The sequence below is a fragment of the Lepisosteus platostomus genome, chromosome 10, assembly GCF_059453375.1.
Source record: "Lepisosteus platostomus isolate fLepPlt1 chromosome 10, fLepPlt1.hap1, whole genome shotgun sequence".
NCBI lineage: Eukaryota > Metazoa > Chordata > Actinopteri > Semionotiformes > Lepisosteidae > Lepisosteus > Lepisosteus platostomus.
The window spans coordinates 43,478,388-43,494,194 of record NC_142620.1 but is presented as its reverse complement, the minus strand read 5'-3'; the positions used below and the strand labels follow the sequence as shown (position 1 = coordinate 43,494,194).

At 37.7% G+C, this 15,807-nt stretch overlaps 1 protein-coding gene across 4 annotated transcripts in view; it reads right to left on the bottom strand.

Moving 5' to 3' along the window:
• dacha (dachshund a) overlaps positions 1-15,807 on the bottom strand; it is a 231,922-nt gene that overhangs the window by 50,953 nt on the left and 165,162 nt on the right. The window lies entirely within an intron of this gene.

Sequence of the window (15,807 nt, the reverse complement as noted above, 5' to 3'; positions counted from 1 at the left end):
CAGAGCCCTTTTAAAGCTTGTTTTAGCAGATATTATATTGAATAGTGTATATTTGTTTTTATTATAGATGTTTAGGTTACAACATTTATATGTTATTTGTAAACATTTTTACAGCTTACAAACTAGAATTATCATCATTTTCCCACATGAAATAGTCTGCTTTCTCAGGATAACTTATTTTTTATTTCATTCCCAAACCCAAAGTTAAGCAGTAGGAAAGTCTCTCAAATGCAACTCTCAGTGAGCGGAGCGTCACTTTGTTTTGACTGGTACCAAGAACGGATGTGAAATGACTTGGAATATGAGGAATAATGTAACATTTTTCAATATTTTCAATAGGAGTCTTCACAGAAAAACAGAAGAGAAACATAAAGCAGTACTGTAGTGAATTAGTTGGCACGTTGGGATGAAGATGTTCCAGTCAAAATCATCACCTGAAACTAATAGAACCCAAAACACTGGGTTATGTAAAAATACTTTTAAATATATACCAGAATAAGAACCCCAAAACAAGACTTTTATATTCTTTACCTCCTTTCTTTTTACTTTTCATTGATGATCTGAACTTTTGACTGTTTAGCTGCTGTTTTGATTGGCTGATGATTTTACTCAGTGTCTCTGGTAAGAATTACCCGATCTTTCAGTTTTACTCTCCTTTGAGGATTCCAAGAGGTCAGAGGTCCCCAGTCTGAAGACCTTGGAGGAAAGTCACTGCTAACAACCATCAGAGTCTCTAGGCTCAGTGATGCTTGAGAACTCACAAAATATAACACTCTTCAACGATCGACTTCTTCATATTGTACATTCTAATCAGGAAGACGCTGAAAGAGTTAATAGCTAAACTCATTTGATTTAATGATGTTCAGGCACGATTATTGACTAAAATAAAAAGATAGCCCCGCTGTGTGGAGTCATAAAAAGGGTTAAGTTGAAATGCAAAAATGAATCAAAATAATTTGTATAATTCTGCTTAATAAGCAACCGAAGTCCTTCGAGTGAAATAACAGATGGTGTTTTTGCAACAGATTGCTATGACTGATTCTTTTAATAATAATATGAATTAAATTCTTCCTCTGTAGGATCCCAACAATTTCATCAGGGAGCAATTTCAATGAGACAAAAATACAACTAAACTAATGGTTTAGCTAACACCTGAGGCTAAGCACAGCCCCATCGTGTTATCGAGCTGGGCTATTGTTAGCTGAGGAGCATGTTAGCAGCGAGCAGTGCATAATGACGAGAAACAGCATGCAATGACCGTGCAACAGAGCTAGTCTGAGTAATTAGCTTCCTAAGTGACACTGGAGTCATTAGATCACTATGAACTGCATCGTGTTTGGGGTGTGCTGTCCATAATTGTTCCACATTAGAATTTCAGGCAGCACCATTCATTATGGAAATAAACACTGGGCGATCCATCTACAAATACAATACTTTTACTAGTAACTTCTATCTGTGATTGTCTCATCCTTCTCTTCCTTCAGAGATACCAAATGTCTTTTGTCTGTCAGCAGTCATGCTGCGCATAGTTTTTCCTCTTGTGTGGGTGTGTATACTTATATTTATAGGCACACGGGCATGCAGAATTGCACTCTTAATTTTATCCTTTCAGGATGTTCAGAAAGGAACTGTTTATGGAGTTCTGAGGACCTTGGAGATATAGGTGCATAGCTGTATTTAGCACATCCTCTTTTAACGTCATACTGAAAAGAGAAGAAAGGAAACGCAACATTTCCGCTGTGGAGCCTTCTTCGGGGGTGAGCACCCGAGCACGTTGTGTTTCCTTTCTTCTCTTTTCAGCAATAAATCTTTAACTTGTTACTACGCATGCTGACGCAGCTACCTACTTGAACTTCTTTTATCTTCACTTTGTCCTGAACATGAAATATATAAAGAGTGTTACAAAATGCAGCATTTCCAGACATCAATTCTGAGGCTAATGAACCTGCCTTTCCAGCCTTCACCAGGACACCATAAGAAATACCAAGACAGTGTCAAACATTTTGGGACACCCACAATCTGAATTGGACTCCAAGGCTAACCAGTTGGGAAAAGCTAGTGTCTGAAAAGCCTTACAGACGAGAAATGACAGGCTTGTGCCCCTGTTGTGACACTCACTGGAGTCCTCAAAGACCAGGAGTCTTTAAAGTTTACAGGAAATTGGTCAAGAACTTTTGAGAGTGAGGACCAACTTTAGGGTCCAGTTTTAGTTTAACAAGACTCAGCCTTTACTCCTCCTCATAATACTAGGATTGAACTTAGGGTTGTTCTATATATATATATCTTTTATCATTACTTACATCTCAGTTTCTTATTTTATTTTAATAGTACTGTATGCATATACTGTGTACCTACTCATTTTTACCCGTAGTCCATCAGTTTCAATGATTTGTTAATATTCAAATACCTTTCCTACAAAAATGGAATAGGAAAAAGTCAACAAAGATTTGCAATACTTAACAGAGTGAATAATAAAACTGAACTGCTGCTTAAGATCAAACTAACTTCAAATACCAAAAGACACAACTTAAATGAGCTAGGACAATGTTCCAATGCATTCAGTTTTTTTAACAGTGAAATTATTGTCACATTAACTTTATCATAAATACATTGATTTTAAGATATTGTTAAGTTTTTATTTTTTAAAGAAAGACTCTATATTGCCTTTGACTAGGAAGGCATTGATCAAGGAAGCTTTGTGTTTACAGTACGTTGGTTCTTTTTGTCATTTGTCTTTTTCTCATTCAGTTTCTCATTCACACAGCATCAGTTTACCAGTGTTTGAAATTACAGCTCTCCTAATCAAGAATGGAAATCAACTGAAAAAAGCTCCCCAACCAAGTCAGGCGTCCCACACAGCACCACAGCACCACCCCTAACAGATGGACAGTGGAATCAGCTACCAAACTGAAGACGTCAGATGTCAAAGTTTCAATGTCCTCCTGGCATGTTCTCTTGAAATTTCAATTATATTTTGTAAAATGATAAACAGGTGCCCCCTGTTAAACCCCCAAAACAAAGCATTCTGAAATATCAAAATATTATTCAAAAGATTTGTCTGATGCCATACAATTTTATGTTGTTTTCTACTAAAAATATTAGGTGCCAACCTCACGTACTGTGACCTGTCACCGTAGAAACACAAGGCTTCAGGTCACTTAAGACTGCTGTCACACAAAAAAGAAAAATGCATTTTTGTGCTTTAATACACTTTAAGTTTTATAATTCAGCCATTCCACCTTTGATACAGGAGCATTCTGTCTTAGTTCAGCTCGTGTTCCTGTGGAAGTCAACAGTAAATCAGGGTGACTGCATTTTGAAAAATTCTACGGAGTCTACTGATGGCCCTATTGGGCCCTTTCCAAGAACTCCTCAAATGGTCCTGCCAATGTAATTAGTGAGCAGCACTGCCAAAACCGTGAGATGTAGCCATTAATATAGCAATTCCCAGATCTGTCCATCAGTCAGTCATACTTTGAAAATATGTCCATCACAGCACAGGCAGAGCTACGGGCTGACAGTATTATTTAAAAAGCTTTTAAAAAATTTGAATACAATTATAACACTACCCATCTCAACCCCCTCCCCCTGTTCCAAAGCGCTCTCTTTTTCAGTACGTCAACATGAGCTGTTTTAATATGAAGAAAATCAATTAGCTGATGACAAACCAAGGGTATTAAGTATATAATAGAGATTCATTCCCATAAAGATTATATTCATTATTATTAATTGTGCAGTCCCTATACTGATTCTTGTTTAATAGTGATACTAAACTGTTTTGTGGGCACACACTGTAGAAAGCATGCCCATTCTTTTAACCTTTGTGCAAAATAACTTACTCAAAGAGCACTTTACCATCTCAAAGACAAATTTAAGGCTGCCCTTCACAATTCTTCATTACCTGCTGTACAGTTGCTGTCAATGATCCTCAGCAAATACTAATATTAATACTACTAATAATAATAATACATCACAGTGGCAAAGTGGATCTAGGCTGATATCTGTGTGGAGTATGTACATTCTGCCATTGTTCACATAGCTTTCTTCCATGTGCTTTTGTTTCTTCCCATAATCCAAAAACATACCGTTATGTTAACTGGCTTGTGAAAGCATGATTTAACCACAGCAACCACTACTGAGCAGGTACTTATGCAAAAAGTGAGTATCGCTAAATGTTTTGTAAAGCTACAGTAGACCTAAAAAACACTTAAGAAACATGGTTTACTTGTGTTAGAATGCATAAGATAAGGTTTGGGAGCTTAAATTATGCTCTGATAGAACAAATGTGAACCCCTGCCTTGTTCTTGTATGTAACATCATGGATCTATAAGATGCCAATTGGAATTTTGATTGTGGGCCATTTAACTGCAGGTCCGACTGTGCTGGTTTAAAGAAACAGAACTGACACCCTGTGGACATGTTACTGAGCACTTTCAGGGACTGCTTGAGTAATTCCTGGACCTCAGAGTTTGAGAAGTCAAAAGGCCTCCTGCAACACTCGTAGGATGAAGTGGATAGACTTTTTCAGCGTAGTTAACTAACTTGTCATTTGAAGGAAAGAAGGGTAAGACTGATAGTGACCCAGCAGACTACCAAAAATATACTATACAGATAAGACTGGAGAGATGACAACATTGTTCATTCTTCGACAATATTTAAATTTCTCTTTCTTCTTCCTTCTCAGCCCTCAACAGGCCAATATATCTCTCCTCATCCGTTACCAAAACATTCTAGACTTCCCCTTATAATGTGACTGCCTTGAGTGTCACTGACCCCACTAGATGTTTATAATTGTCCATGGAGATAGTAGCTGACACTGCTATGAAACATAGCATCTTGCAGCCTGAATTGCACTGTCTGTGGTTTCATACTGCTTGCCTTGAGACTTTCTGACTTGACAATATTAGCAAGCCCCTGCCGGTGTTAGAAGTGAAACACCAGAAAAGCTGTGTACCAACAATCAGCTCAATACTTTTGTCTTTGTTTATTTTCAATGATGCATGAACTAACAATCTTAATAGTCAGTGATAAAAGAAAAGAGAAAATGAATATACTACTTTAACAAAAGAAATTGCACAACAGCATAAAATAACACTTGGTTTTGCATATGTACTATATTAAATTCCAAAGATGCCTACACATCTGAGACAAAATAGCAGGCCATGATAAAACAAAATACCTTCAGTAAACAACTGAGAGATCTATTCTATTCAGATAAAAATGCATTCATCCCTTTCAGGCTTTATACAGGGGCCATGGACTAGTTAATGCAAGTATTTCAATTGCTACCTGTACAAATCAGCAGAAATGACAGATTAGACAGAGTTTGTAACTTGTTTACCTTGTAAACAGGTAAGTAGAAGGCAAAACAGCATACCTAAACAGTGCACTCAATGCTCTTTACTCTTGGCCACAACATCGACTTTCAATAAGCATACATGTCCTTTAGATTGCTTTAGCAGCTGTTAAACTCATTTCATACAGTGTAAGTTGTTAGTAATGTTGTTTAATTACTTCTTTTTCTTTCCAACGTTTGTTAGTCTGTTTTGTCTATGAACACAGGCAGACGCCACCAGGGAAATGCCTGGTAAGTAAGAGCTGCCTGTTGACTGACAAATAACAGGGTGACTTCCCTTGTGTCCTTCTGAGTCAAAACACAAAGACCAGAGAGTGTTGTTGATGTTGGCAGTTTGGATGAACCTTGTCAAAAATATCTAATCCATGTAGGTGGCTTTTAGGGGCCATTCGGTATATAAGAACCTTCTGATCAATACCTGGAAGGATGAGTAGTTGAATCATTCCTTTTGACTTCACCCTGTTCAGAAGAAAAAAATCCAACTGGATTGAAAACCTTTTTTTTAACTTCTGAAAGGTGATATGGAGGGCATTTGGTTATCGGTGTCACAATCTCAATACATCATATGAGCCAAGATAATTCTGGCACTGGAGCGTTTTTGCTAAGTGAAAGGAGTGGCTTTGGACCCTAGAATTGAAGCTAAATCTGTTAAGGCTGCTGTCGCTCTTACTTGAGCCGTAAAAATTTGAAGAAAGAGAAATTGGAGATGTAAAAAAAGTCCCCTAAATCACTGTAAGGACATTTATTGCACTCAATGGGGCAAGAACTCATTTTCCTACCTTCCTTAGCTAGTTAGCTCTGGGGACCTGAACTGGGTGGTACATAGTGTTTGATCTGTCTTGTCTAAGGGCACAGATTACATGATTATATTCATCCCTCCATCTATTTTCTAACCACTTCTTCTAATTCAGGGTTGCAGGAGAGCCAGAGCCTATCCCGGCTAGCAGTGGTGCAAGGCAGGGTACGCTCTGGACAAGACATCAGTCCATCACGGGGCACACAGAAACATAAGCGCAGACGGGCATGCATGCACCCCACAGCCAGTTTTCCAAGAAGCCAATTAAGCTACCAGTACGTTGTTGGACTGTGGGAAACTGGGAAACACAAACACGGGGAGAACATGCAACCTCCACGCAGAAAGCACCCCAGGGCCGGAATTGAAACCAGGGCCCCATCACTGCAAGGCAGCAGTAGTAACCACTACGCCACTCTGTCCACTACACATCTGACGAAAAAGAACAATTCAATGAAGTGTTCATGCTTGGGGGAGGTCTAAGAGAGGGAAATAGGATGGGACATCCCTGTTTGCAATGTACCTGACTGTCACCAATAAGGCTCTTGATTTCAGATGGGAATGCACACCTGAAAACTGTTGCATCTTGGAGTGCAGGGACACAGTGAGACAAAATTAAACAATCTGTTACTTTTGTTCTGTTAAGCCTTAGGATTATTAAACTTCGAAAAAGGAATCCAGCTCATAAACATCTTTGATAAGAAGGTATAACTGTTTCTGAATGTAGAACAAAGGAAAGAAGATGTCAAATGGAAGTAAACGCAAGACGTCTAAGCAATACACAGTTGCCTATTCTCACCATTCTTCTCAAAAGCACGGATTTGCATGAGGAATTTAGATACATTGTTTGTAAATTATGTTATAGATTTGTGGTCCACCATGTTTGGAGCAGGATGGGAATGCTTTTTTGTGGAGGCTTATAACACCGTTAGATATATAATGGGATTACGCCAAAACAGCCATTTTTGCTTACTTGTGAAAGATTCCATCTAAATTACGTACAGAGGCCAGGGATGCAAGTTCCTGTTGTATATCTGGGATATTTGGGAAATTGTTTAGAAAATGTGTTTATCAGACTGGGCCATTCAGCCCCAAGCAACACCACAACATAAGCATGTTTAGTTCAAAATAAACAGGAGAAAAGTAATATTTCAGTCTTAATCTAAATCATTGTTATTCTTCATAATTGGGCCGTGTCCAGTCATGTGAAATATTTACAGTTCCCAACTTCTTTTTTGGAAAAAAGAAATTTAGAATTTGTCAAAAATGGAATTGAATGTCCAAAAGTAAAAGATTGGGCAACTACGACAAAAATGTTAACAGGGCTAAAGATAAAAAAAATGTTTTTGGTGAAGAAATCTCTATACTCCTTCATGCAAACAATACAGAAATTAGGGGATGTCAATGTTTTCTTTCTTGCTTTATTCTTGATAAAATGTCTTCCTTTTGAGATATTGGAGTGACAAGAAATAAAAACTCAAATACACGCACTGTATGGAAATATGCAATCTAAGTCTAAAGAACAATAGCCACATCAATAACAACAGCAAATCACTTCTTTTCACTCTTGTGTCCTTGACAAGTCAAATGTTCTGAAAACTACCAGCAAGTTCGCTCACTGGAAACCAAACTGAAATATAGTTAAAAACCTAGCTTTGAACAAAATTGCCTGCATTTCTTCTGTCAGGGGAACCTGAACTGGCTGAGAACATAGATTTTCTTTTATTTTTATCCAGTACACACACTCGTTTGAGATAAAGGCAAACAAACAACCATGCATCCAAACACTACTTAAGGAAAAAAAAATGAAAAAATGACAGCTTGCTTTAGCGTACCAGCGCTGGGTAGCACATTTGCGTGTGTTTGTCATATTTCTTGTGAGCCATGCCATCTGCCAGAGGTGGCATTTTCATGGCTGTTTACCCTGACTCCCGCCAAGGAATCATCTGCCACTGCCTAATGCTGCCTGAAAAAAGGGGGATTAAGTTGGTAATGCAACTGAGACTATTGATAATTTGGTGTAATTGGGAAGAAATGAAGATAAATGAGGCTGAGGATGGCGAGGCAATTAGTTCAGCAGGCACTACAGCTGTGCTTCTGTCCTAGCTCCCCTGGCTCTCCGCTCAACAAGGTACATGCAAATTCCAGCTAATGACAAATATGCCATCCACAGCCCTTGCCATTAAAGGAACTTTCAGTTCGCGTTCAGAGCCTGGGTCTCTGTCTTAAACTGAACGTGCAGGTCATAAAGAAGTAGAGGCGCAGCGCCCTGCGACCGAAAGCCAAAAAATCTTTTCTCAAACTACCACACTAACACCTTAGTCTTATTCCATGGTGTGTGATACACACCTGATTCAACCAGGACGGTCAATATCGGACTCCTTGAAGTAAAAACGCGATCGGCCCCTTACACACTTGCCCACTTGAAACAGAGATAAGCAGGCGGAATTTGGAAAGTGCAATTAAGGGGGGAAATGAATTAAGCAATACAGTTTAAAGGAATTAAACATTAGACAACAGAGAGTCTGACGAGGAGCATTATAGTGTCATCGGCTTACAGATTTACCATACACTAAGGTTATAACTACTGTCTTCAGTCTCTTGATAAGCTCAGCTTCAAATGGTACTTTTGAAGCAAGGAGTAACCCTATCAAGGCAAAAAAAAAATATTTGCTAATATTATCAGTAATTCCTGATGTGTGAGGTACAGATTTAGTGCATTAATAATATTAAGACCACTTTATTATTATTAATAATATTATTATAATTCAAGCAATCCAGTAAGGAAAAGCACAGAAGAGTCTGTGCTGCTGCATTGTTCTACAGCTGTATGCCTGAAAACATATTCAGACTGCAAACATGACCCCGCAGGAAACAGATTCATGTTGATATCCACCTGTGCTTGACAGCTCAACTTTTAATTCAGGACCACTTCTTAATTTCAGTAAAACTCTTTAAAAAATGACTGCAGTGCCATCTGCCACCCAGGTGGTAGCAGCAGTTAGAAAACTAATTCTTTTATGATCCAAAAGAAGTTTGCCTTGTGAGGCACAGTGCCAAATAAATAAAAATAAATGAATTAAAAAGCTGAAGTTTAAAAAAAGTTTAGCAACATCTCTGAGCATCTGAAAAACACTGGCACTGATTTACATGACCTGAGCTCTCTGGTAAGACAAAAGCATAATCTTGAGTTCATACTCTAATTCACCTCTTCTTCTTTGCTTGAATATTCATCTTGAATAAACAATGATGTACATTTAAAAGACTTGATTTTAGGCACAGAAAGGCTTCTATCTATAAGAAAACACTTAGAAATGCATTTGCTTAACATTAAATTGTTACCAGCATTTTAAAATACATAAACAGGGAGAATTTCCTTTTTTAGCTATGATATCTAACATAATTTCTTAAATAATTAATCCTTGAGTCAAACTGTGAAAAAGACCTCAAATATGGATAGATATAGAGCAAAGTTACTCATATGGTATATGTACTGTAGAACCTGCTCTACATTGATGATTGTGTTTAAATTTGGTTTCTCAAAGTGTTACGTCATTCAAATCTCAGGAGCTATGGAACTGGCCAGTGTTTAGATAGGAGACCTCTCAGGAAAACCAAACTGCAGCTGTAAGTGGTGCTTGGGGACCAGTAGGAGGTACTCTTCCCTGTGGACCAGAGTTCCCAAACCCAATGCTGAGTATGGCCACTAAGAAAACTGTGCAGTAGCAGGTGCCATCTGGATGAGATGTGAAACCAAGCTCCTGATGTTTTCGTCATTAACAGTCTGTGGCACTTTACATAAAAGCAGGGATATTAACTCCTGGTTTCCTGGCTATATTACACTCTAGACTTCATCACAATGGCCTCCACAATACTCTCAACTTTATTGATGAAGCAATTTCTCTCTTCCTGGCCTAATGTCTAGTGAGGTTCTTGGTGTATAATTACTTCTGAGTGTCACCCAGGAGGGGCAGTAGTTCAGCTGTAGGTGAGGGGAGTCCCCTCCTTAATGTAAAAAATGCTTTGGGAACCTTCGACATGAAGAACTCCATATAAATGGAAGGAGTTAATATTATGTAACACAATATTAGAATTATAGGCTTATTTGCAATTGATGTTCTAGATAGCAACAATCATTTTATTCCCTGCAGCCTACTCTGTTCCATGGTGGAAGGCAGAAAGCCATTAAATCTTGCACGCTTCAGTGAAGCCTGCCACAGAGTACCCCTCACACTGTAGAGTTACAGTATAAGCAGTAATTCAAAATAACTCTTACAAGTGGGTATCTCACACACTAGAAGATGCAACAGATTGGTGCCATGAAACACTAATCAAGTTAGAGCTCCGCGTGACAACATAAACCAATCAACGGATTACATTTCCCAGCATCTCCAAGCATTGATACCTAAGCTGAGATGAGTAACAAACAAAAAACAAACAATAAAGTGACCAGTTGATGCTGCCCATGCTCTCACGACCTTCTGGGTAAAGAACCTTCTTCTGTTCTCATTTTTAAATGCACTTCCACTTAGCTTCAACTTGAGTCTTCTGTTGAACCCGAAAAAGTCCACTGAGCTGACTCTGTCAGTGCCTTTGAGGACTGTGAATACCTGTGTATCTGATCCTTTCATACTCCTCTCTGTTCTACACTAAAAAAAGGTTCAGTTTCTTCAGTCGGTCAGTGCAGGACAATCCCTTAAGCCCTAGAATGTATCTTTCTGTTCTTCTCTGGGCAGATCCCAGAGCAGCAATACATCTTTTCTGCATTATGGTGACCAAATTGTACATAATGTTATAAAACAAGCCTTACAAGCATGTTATATAATCTTAGCATAACATCCCTTGATTTGAATTCTTGACTATAACAATTGACTATAAATTCAAATATTTTGCTTGCTTTCTTCATTGTTTTCCCACATTGTCTGGATGTAACTGATGTGTCAACATACAGTATACTGTGCAGTACATCTTTTTTTATAAGGAGAAGCTCTGCAGCTCCTGTTCTGTGTCTATAATTTCTGTTGTTATTGCGTATGCAAAACCCTGCAGTTGTCTACATTAAAACAACATATTTAATGATGATTAAACGTCATGAGCCAGGTGTTTACCCAGTCTTGAATTTTATTTAAATCTTTTTGAATTTCATTTGCTGATTGTGTGTTCTTCATTGCATCTCCTTAATAAAAAAGCAATATTAATATTCTTGTCCTGCAGAGATACAGGCCTTGATATCATTAAAATATTGCTATTAAATCAGTCCGTGTTTTATAAATCTCAGATGAACTATGCCTGCTTTCAACCACCAGAATCTTTCTGGTAAATTAAACTTACAACTAAAACAACAACATCATTTATACATGTCTTTTCTGAACTGAACAAACTTATAAACATAAAAGAATAGGGCACAAGTTTGCAAACAACAGCAAATAACACAGTGCCCCAGTAAGGTTTTTTCTAGGAGCTCTGACTTTTATCTGATACTAAAAGAATCCCAAATTAAATCTGACCTTTATAACCTTGGCTCAGTAGACTAAAAAGTGAAACTGTTATGCAATTTGAACTCCATTGACTAAAACCCTAAGCTTAAACATCTAGTAAATCTAGCACAGTAAATGACAACTTCCCGCAACTGGGCACAATCAGGCTAATGTTTTTTTTTGCCAAAGGCAAATCCCACTGAAAAATGAACTTTGCACCCAACAGAACTAGCACAAAAAATCATCCCTACCTCCATGTCATACAGTATGTGTGTATGAAATCAAACTTACATTTGTGTAGGTTAAGACGTTCAGAAGACACCTCCATCACTTCATAATCATTATTGTTTAATTACTATTATGATGGAAAATCATATCACATGTTTCATGTTAACATTAAAGGGCTAAAGGTAATGTCTTACACTAACTGACTGAAGGAACTCAACTTAAACAGAAGACGACAAGGAGAGCAGATACAAGTCTTCAAAATCCTCAAAAGCATTGACAAAATAAACTGGGCAGATTTTTTTCAGAATGAACAGTGAAAAACAAACCAGTGGACACAAGTAGAAACTACAGTATGTGGAAGTTTATTTAAAACCAAGAACAGGAGACACTTCTGTACCCAAAGTGTTGTAGGAGTGTGGAACAAGCTAACAAGTCATGCTGTTGCAGCAATGGTGGGATGAGACTTGGGTCAATTAGCTTCTAACTACCAAATTGGATAGATAGGCTGAATGGTCATCTTTCTTATGTGTCCTATTTACATTTTTAACAGTTTTAAAAATAAAAAATATTTTTGCACATTGCTGACCTATTTCTGACTTACATTATTCTGGTTGTTAGAGATTCAGGGTGTCAAGGTATAATAAAAATTTGAGATTATTATTGTCACAAACTTTAATAGTGCAACACAATGCCTATAAAATTAAAATCCATACAGTAATGTATATACATTTAATTAATTTAGTTTATATCAATTTACATTGAAAAACTGGTTTAGATTTGGGGGGTTGTGGACCTAAAATGTTAAAAATACAATCCCTATCATTTTTAAAGTTCCAAAAGGCAATTTTTGTTAAGATCTATTGGTCATTTTTAAGGTTTTGGAGTGTGTCATGCTGTTGTTAATTACTACTTTTATGTGTGTTAGAAAACACATTAATTGAAAGGGGTCATTTAGGTTTGTATATTTATGGTGAATAAAAAGGGACGCAGACAGTGTCACGACTGAGTGAAATAAGCGTGGAGACAGGGGGTTGCAGGTTTTAACTGCCAGGGTTGGGTGTTTGAGAGTCAGAGATGAGTAGAGCCTGTGAGGACAGGCCCTGTCAGCCCAATTCACACAGGCTCTGCCAGGTTTTCTACGGCCTAGCCAAGACATCACAGATGTCACTCATTCCCTCTGGGTCTTGCTTCCTCGTGGGTGCATTAATTGGAATTAAAGCAAAACTACTATTTATTAGCCTGAGTCTTCTTGCCTACCAGATTTCTGAGTATATGAAAAGAAATTCTAGGTGCGATTTGACATGGAAAGGACCATGTTCAGGCATTATCACGTCTTAACCAGGGATTCAGGGATTCAGAGATTCGGCAAGCTTGCGTACCACTTTTTTGCAACCATTAACAACACCAACAAATCACACTCTATTCCCAGGACACCACTGCAAGTTGTGAAAAACATCATGTGGTTTAGGCACACTTTTAAAATTTGAAACGTGTGAGCTATTTATCTGTTCAAATATTTATGTTTAAAATGTTCCAAAAGGGAAAACAGCCATCCTTTCAGCTGCATATTAAAATTGTAGTAAATGTTTTCCCATGCTTCTTGGAGACTCGGCACCCACAGTAAAGCACTAAAAACATTCTTCCTCTCATGTTGCTGTAAACAGCACAACCCAAGGAAGAACAGTCACAACAAACCAATTTAAAGGCAATAACAAAGAAGTAATAAAAAAATAAAAGTTGTCAGTCATTAATTCCCTCCCCAAACAACAAGGGAAAACTATGGAGGGTTTTACAAAGGTGTTTGAAATGAAACACAAAATGATTAAGGAGATGTCTTAATGAAGTGTTAATTGCTGGAGTAAATGGATGAAAGTTGGAGGTAGTAAACCCATGACAGGAGGTAAATTAATCTCTTCTCATAGATTTATGATAACTTGCTAATGCTCAAGGTAAACAAACTATTAAAATAAATCTTTAGAGCCACAAAGTGTGTTGCGATCTACTAACTTGATTGTGTAAAGCATGTGAGTCATCTTTACAGACCTTTAATACCTATTTCATTTCTGACAGTCTGGTTCAGAATGCATTAGAAAATTAACAGAAATGCTTTTATTCCTTTGGGATTGTTTTCGCACCAGTAATAATGAACTGCAAAAGCAGTTAATTTATTTACATGAAGCTGAGCTCTCATCTCATTTGGAAAGACAAAAGCATAACCTTCGGTTATTATTCAGAGTTTTTCTTCTTTTTTTAATTTAACAAAGCATTTAACTACTGTAGAATGAACCTCTTTCACTATACCCGGCAATATTAGAAACAGATCAAATTAATAAGCTCCTTTTCACTCGCTTGGATCTCAAAAGCAAGACTTTTGGATAGATAATGATAATGGTTGAACGGTATAGGAGCCCACTTTTCAGGTAGCTCTATTCCACTCACATATGACATTTTCCATGGGAGTCGTTAACCAGAGTGAGCTATCAGAATAAGACTGGACTTGAACTGGCAAACTCCAACCTTTATCAATCCCACTGATTGCACTCTGTCATCTAATAATATCTTTAAATGGCTATGTTTAACATGAAGGAAATTCCTATGGATTACGCACGGGTAAAGGGTAGTTCTCAAATAAAGAAATCAGAATTTAATTAGTGTATGTACATATTAATTTGCATTGTGCAAACTATATTATTCCACCGTAGGGGAAAAACATTTCTCAAAAGAGACTGCTGGTTATTAGTTATGAAATGTGTACTGTCAGTTTTCCATTTATGTCTCAAGGTGCTTACAAGTGCTTAAAGAACACTAACACATACCTATCCAACTGTTCATGAAAATACAGTATAAAAAATGAATAATAAAAATATATACAGTAGTACCCATTCTTCTTAATGCTTCAACACAGCGTTGAACACTTTCAACACTAAATTTGAGGCCTGTAGCAAAAACATCAGATGCAGTTTGAACAAATTATTAGCATGTTTTGAACTATAAATGGTGAGGCCCTGGAAAACCACAGCTTTGCTTTATCAAAAATCAGTGAGGGCTAATGCTCCTCCACTCTCATTGATTTGTTGAACCCTGAAAGACAAGCAAAAAAATCAGATACTAAACCCTTCCATTTGATCTCATCGAGGATTTCGAAATCTGGTGGGATCTCAGGCTCTGAAACTGACGAAGAGGGTTTCATTAAGTTGCTTTGGTGTGCCCTAAAACAGATAGGTCATGAACCAAGCATGGGCATTAATGGCACTGGCGTTTCACAACTGCTCTGCTGTCTTTTATAGCCCCTGGTGATAAGATGCTCGCTCCGGTCCCCTTACTGACACTAAAAATAAAACATCTGAAAGGAAAGCAGATCTTTTCATAAAACTGTGTCAGTTCCTCTTAATTCACTGAGATGTGATTTGGGCCTCAGCAGAGGGCACTGGCTGATGAAAAGCAGGAGGCTGTCTTGTCACAGAAAACTGCAAGGCAGCAAGGTTTCAAGAAACAGCACTCAACACAGAAACTGAGAGGATAAGAGAGCACCTTGATTTACTGTTTTACTTCAAGCTTGATTTTCTCGTCAAGACAAAATCGATTCATATACATATTGTGTCCATAAGTGCCTTTCAGGCACCGCAGCGACTAGTACAATAAAAAGAGCTGAACACAAAACATCAGACTATATGAGTAGGTCAAACTGCAGTTATAAACCATTTAAACAGAAGGACATTCAAAACAGCAAGCTTTAATTTAAGGTCTAAAATAACTGAGGCTTTTGGCATTCCTACTGTGAACTGGAAACAAGTTCTTCTTACAGAGTGCCAAAAACAAATAAGCAAAGTATCCAATTAACAGTACTTTATTGACTGCAACACTTTATTAACTGTACAGATGTCAGGTCTGACCCATGTGCCATATCATTCCTGTGACATTACACCAAGGGTATTGCCTCAACGCAAGCACAG